The sequence below is a fragment of the Schistocerca serialis genome, chromosome 2 (assembly GCF_023864345.2).
Source record: "Schistocerca serialis cubense isolate TAMUIC-IGC-003099 chromosome 2, iqSchSeri2.2, whole genome shotgun sequence".
Lineage (NCBI taxonomy): Eukaryota > Metazoa > Arthropoda > Insecta > Orthoptera > Acrididae > Schistocerca > Schistocerca serialis.
The window spans coordinates 182,063,813-182,070,174 of NC_064639.1; the positions used below are offsets into that span (position 1 = coordinate 182,063,813).

Consider the following 6,362-nt stretch of genomic DNA (forward strand, 5'->3'; position numbering starts at 1 on the left):
CTCCCGCACTATGTCTCCCTCTCACACACACCCTCTCTCTCCCTATCTCTCCCTCTCTCTCTCTCGTCCGCTCGCCCCTCCCCTTTTCTCTCCCTCGCTCTGCCTGCTGTTAACCCTGCACCTATCACACATACACAAACAACACATACACACACGCGCTCGCGCACACACAAGGATAGGAAAAGATACTATTACGTAGGAATAAACATGGTAGTAGAGAAAAGTATTGAGAAGACGAGTTTAATTTCCAGTATAATGACACTGGCCAAAAAAGTGTTTACCCTTAGGGGAAATGAGGCTAATACCGTGTAAACACCGACTCCAGCCTTCATAATGACCTTAATCTTGTGAGGAAGGGAGCTCACAAGTTTCTCCAGGTATTCCACACCCATCTGTAGCCACTCAGTACTAACAGATTACGGGAATATTGATTGTTTCGTTTCATCCACTGTTGTTGTTTGTAGTGTCCTTGAGTCTGAAGATAGTTTTGACGCATGTCTCCACGCTAGCCTATCATCTGCAGGCCCCTTCATTTCTGCATAACAAATGCAACTATTTGAATCTGCTAAATGCATTCATCTCTTTGTCTGACTCTTAACCTTTTATGCCGTCATACTTTCCTCCATTAACAAATTTACGATCACTTAATGCCTGAGCAATCCCTCCTATCACTAAAGCTCTGACATAAATTTCTGTTTCCACACATCGATACAGTGTCCATCCATACATTTAATCTTCAGCATATTTCTGCAGGACCACATTTCAATAGCGTCTGTTCTACACCTATTTGAACTGTGTATCGCCCACGTTTCTCTTCTGTACAAGCACGCACTCCGTCTTCAGTCCACGAGTGGCCTACCGGGACCATCCGGCCGCCGGGTCGGATAGGAGGAGGGGCGTGGGGTCAGCACACTGCTCTCCCGGTCGTTATGATGGTATTCTTGACCGAAGCCCCTACTATTCGGTCGAGTAGCTCTTCAATTGGCATCACGAGGCTGAGTGCACCCCGAAAAATGGCAACAGCGCGTGGCGGCCTGGATGGTCACCCATCCAAGTGCCAACCACGCCCGACAGCGCTTAACTTCGGTGATCTCACGGGAACCGGTGTATCCACTGCGGCAAGGCCGTTGGCTCTTCTGTACAAGAGTGCACTCCAAATAATTTGAGGGAAGATTTCCAGATATTTAAATTTATATCAGATATTAATAAATTTCTATTTTTCAGAAATACTTTTCTTGCTGTAGCCAGTCTGCCGTCCCAATTAACAACGGATCTTGCCGAGGTAGGGTGACGTGCATGCCTCAGAGATAGCCATGCCGTAAGTAAAGCCACATCGGGGGAATATCTGTGGACAGGAAAGACAAATATGTGGTTTTTGATGAGGTGCAGCAACCGTTTCAGCAGATACAGGGGCAACAGTATGGGTGATCTACTGATCTTGCGTTGTAACATTAGCTGACATGTCTTTGCTAAGCTGGTACTGCCAACACCTGAAATCAGGGGCAAACTACAGCATTATATTTTGCGATGGTATGCAGCTCTATGGTTAAATAACGATGGTATAAATTTCGAAGCTGAAATAATACACATTATGCTCTTGAGCTGGAGCCTACTCAGGAAGATGCAGCCATCCGAAAAAAAAAAAAAAAAAAACGAAACTGGCATTTTACGCTTTGAGCGAAGAATGTTAGATCCCTTAGTCGTGTAGACACGCAAGAGAATTTAAAAGCAGAAATGGACAAGTTAGATATAGAGGGGATGGGTGAACTGTGGTGGCAAGAAGAACAGGACTTCTTTCAGGTAAGTGCAGGATTATTAATACGAAATCAAATAGGAGTAATGCAGGAGTAGATTGAATAAGAAGTTAAGGATTTAGATAAGATTCTTCGAACAGCATACTGTAGCGAAGATAGACACAAAGTAAAGGCCCACCACAATAGTAAAAGTTTACGTTAAGTCATGTAGCTTTGCAGATGATAAATGTATGAGCGTATAAACGAAATTATTCGTATAGTTGAGAGAGACGGAAATTTGCCTGTGATTGGGGACTGGAATTCAGTAGAAGGAGAAGGAAAACAAGGAAAAATAGTAGCAGAACATGGACTGCAGAGAGAAGTCACCTTACAAAATTCTGCTCATGCTTGGTTACAAAATGATGCAAGAAACTGTATGCGAGGAAAAGAACTGGAGAATCTAGACGGTCTGTGATTACGTTACGGTAAGACAGACACACCGAAACCGGATTTTAACATGCAAAACGTTTCCGGCAGCAGAAGTAGACTCTAACCTTAATTTATTGGTTATGAACTGCAGAGTAAAACCAAAGAAATTCCAAAAAGGTAGGAAAATGAGGAGATGGGAGCTGAACAAATTGAAACAACCAGATGTTATTGAAAGTTTCAGAAAGAGTATTAGACAACTATTGACTGAGAAAGGGGAAAGGCGAATGGTAGCTTTGAAAGGTGAAGGCATCAGAGGACCGAATAGATAAAAATACAAATACCAGTAGAAATACTTGGACAATGCACGATATATTGAATATAACTCACGAAAGGAGAAAATATAAAAATGCATAAATGAAGCAGGCAAAAGGGAATGTAGACGACTAAACATGATATTGATAGTTTGACTAAATTGGCAGAACAGTAACAAGTACGCGAGAAATGTAATGATATAGAAACAAGAATAACTAGGGGAAATAAAGATGCTGCCTACAGTAAAAGACGCCTTTGCAGATAAGAGCATCACATATACGAATATCGAGATCCCAGCAAAGAAGGGAAAGCTGATAGGTGCTAGGAATATACAGAACAGCTCTACCGGGAAATAAACTCAAAGACAATACAATGGTAAGGGAAGAGGGAGCAGATAAAGAGGAGTTGGGAGTAGCGATACTACGAGAAAAACTTAACAGAACACTGAAAGTAGAAAAAAGACCCCTGGAATACTCATTACTAAAGAATTATCGAAGTCCTTGGACAGCCAGCAAAGACAAAACTGTTGCAACTGGTGTTTACTACATACGATGGCTATTCGGAACGCGAGTTCCGACGGGTCGCGAAATGAAAACCATTGTGAAAATAAAAAATGTTTTGTTTGCAATAATTAGATACACTTTACAGCTGCGTCTCTACATAGTCGCCGATCCGACTGGACATTTGTAATAGCGTTGTATCACCTTTCCAGTGCCCCATCATAGAATACAGCCGCCTGTTCTTATTGCCAATTGTCTACGCTCGTCTGCAGCTCGTTCTCTGTGTTAAAATGTTGTCTTCACAGCCATCGGTTCATGAGAGCAGAGATAAAACTCAGGACGAGCCAGTTACGGGCTGTGTTGTAGGTGATCAAACACTCCCCATCGGAAACGCTGCGGGAGAATCTTCAGTTGTCATGAAGAACGGAACGCATGACAGTTATGTGGGCTGCATATCAGGCGAAATCTCTCACTAGGCCCTCATCCTTGGTGGGACATACTATTTTCTAGGCAGCTTTACGTGCTCACTGTACGCTCAGAATTGAAAAGAGTGATGTGCCGCTATCGAGGGGCATACTAGAGACGCTACGCAACACAACAGTTCAAAATTTCATCGGATTTTCATAGTGGTTTCCATTCCATTTCGCGACCGAATAGCCCTCGTATGAGACAGGTTAAATACCCGCAGGCTTGAATATAATAGTGCCAACTCCAAAGTAGGCAGGCGCTGAAAGGCGTTAGTACCACCAGTTTAACAAGTTAAGTTTACAAAATACTGGCACTAATTACTTACATAAGAGTAGTAAAACTGGTAGAGGCCATTTTCGGGGAATATCACTTGTGCTGAGAAATACAGGAACACACGAGGTAATATTGACTCCCCCCCCCCCCCCCCCCCCAACTTATCTCAGGAGACAGACTGAAGAAAGGCAAATCTACGTTTATAGCTTTTGTAGGTTTAGTGAAAGCTGACTGGAATACACTGTTAGAATTTCCTAAGATAGCCCAGGGGGGGGGTTCTCTCTTCCAGTCTCACTGTTAATGAATTGGTGTATACCACTTTTTTGTCGATATTCGCGTAATTCTCAGCTTCTGTTATGGTGCTATTTTTATTGTATTTATTCATAATTTCCATTTCTTTATGCTACTGGATTATTACATTTTGTATGGTTTTTATACGAAATTCTGTGCAATCTCAAAAACTGGTTATCCAGATATTTATAGTCTCAAATTTAGCGAATCAGATAAAAACAAGCATCACTGTCAATACATATTACAGTACCGAGCAATACTTGAACTTCTGCTTTTCATATGTATGTGATTAATATCACAGAATCAAAGAGTGTAGCTTCTCCGAAAAATCATGCTAACGCACGAGAGTCTTTGGGTGTTAGCTTTTACCATGTAGCACTAGTCTGTGTTATGCCTCGCAGGTATTGAGTAATAAAAGTTATGTTAACTGTTGGTATTGTAAGTAGTCTAGTAACGAACAGTTTGTGTCACTAAGTATCTACCAAAGATTTTCGGCAAATTACATGAAATTATTTGTTAGCTTTCTCAGACCTAACAGTGAAGTTTATATAACTCTATTTAAAACCTTTTTTCATAAAATCAAGAATAAATCTAACGTTTAGAAAATTTACAAAATTTAACAAATAAAATTAGCGATACAAAATTTAATCATCTTGTGTCCAAGGACTTTGAATCTTTTGGTTTATATTATTTATGACTGGCATAGCAGTCACTTCGTTTTCGATTTGGATAATGTTAGGAACATTCGATGTGCCATCGTCATCTTCATCCAACCACATAGCATCGTCTACATCTACATCTACATCTACATTTATACTCCGCAAGCCACTCAACGGTTTGTGGCGGAGGGCACTTTACGTGCCACTGTCATTACCTCCCTTTTCTGTTCCAGTCGAGTATGGTTCGCGGGAAGAACGACTGTCTGAAAGCCTCCGTGCGCGCTCGAATCTCTCTAATTTTACATTCGTGATCTCCTCGGGAGGTATAAGTAGGGGGAAGCAATATATTCGATATCTCATCCAGAAACGCACCCTCTCGAAACCTGGCGAGCAAGCTACACCGCGATGCAGAGCGCCTCTCTTGCATAGTCTGCCAACCCGCGCCGCTCTTCTTTGGATCTTCTCTATCTCCTCCGTCAACCCGATCTGGTACGGATCCCACACTGATCAGCAATACTCAAGTATAGGTCGAACGAGTGTTTTGTAAGCCACCTCCTTTGTTGATGGACTACATTTTCTGAGGACTCTCCCAATGAATCTCAACCTGGTACCCGCCTTACCAACAATTAATTTTATATGATCATTCCACTTCAAATCGTTCCCCACGCATACTCCCAGATATTTTACAGAAGTAACTGCTACCAGTGTTTGTTCCACTATCATATAATCATACAATAAAAGATTCTTCTTTCTATGTATTCGCAATACATTACATTTGTCTGTGTTAAGGGTCAGTTGCCACTCCCTGCACCAAGTGCCTATCTTCCTGCATTTCGCTACAATTTTCTAATGCTGCAACTTCTCTGTATACTACAGCATCATCCGCGAAAAGCCGCATGGAACTTCCGACACTATCTACTAGGTCATTTACATGTATTGTGAAAAGCAATGGTCCCATAACACTCCCCTGTGGCACGCCAGAGGTTACTTTAATGTCTGTAGACGTCTCTCCATTGAGAACAATATGCTGTGTTCTGTTTGCTAAAAACTCTTCAATCCAGCCACACAGCTGGTCTGATATTCCGTAGGCTCTTACTTTGTTTATCAGGTGACAGTGCGAAACTGTATCGAACGCCTTCCGGAAGTCAAGGAAAATAGCATCTACCTGGGAGCCTGTATCTAATATTTTCTGGGTCTCATGAACAAATAAAGCGAGTTGGGTCTCACACGATCGCTGTTTCCGGAATCCATGTTGATTCCTACAGAGTAAATTCTGGGTTTCCAAAAACGACATGATACGCGAGCAGAAAACATGTTCTAAAATTCTACAACAGATCGACTTCAGAGGTATAGGTCTATAGTTTTGCGCATCTGCTCGACGACCCTTCTTGAAGACTGGGACTACCTGCGCTCTTTTCCAATCATTTGGAACCTTCCGTTCCTCTAGAGACTTGCGGTGCACGGCTGTTAGAAGTGGGGCAAGTTCTTTCGCGTACTCTGTGTAGAATCGAATTGGTATCCCGTCAGGTCCAGTGGACTTTCCTCTGTTGAGTGATTCCAGTTGCTTTTCTATTCCTTGGACACTTATTTAGATGTCAGCTATTTTTTCGTTTGTGCGAGGATTTAGAGAAGGAACTGCAGTGCGGTCTTCCTCTGTGAAACAGCTTTGGAAAAAGGTGTTTAGTATTTCAGCTTTA

The 6,362-nt window shown here is 42.1% G+C and overlaps 1 pseudogene; it reads right to left on the reverse strand.

Annotated features, from left to right (window-relative positions):
- Positions 1-1,014: 1,014 nt before the first annotated feature.
- Positions 1,015-1,132, reverse strand: LOC126459512 (5S ribosomal RNA; annotated as a pseudogene).
- Positions 1,133-6,362: the final 5,230 nt, after the last annotated feature.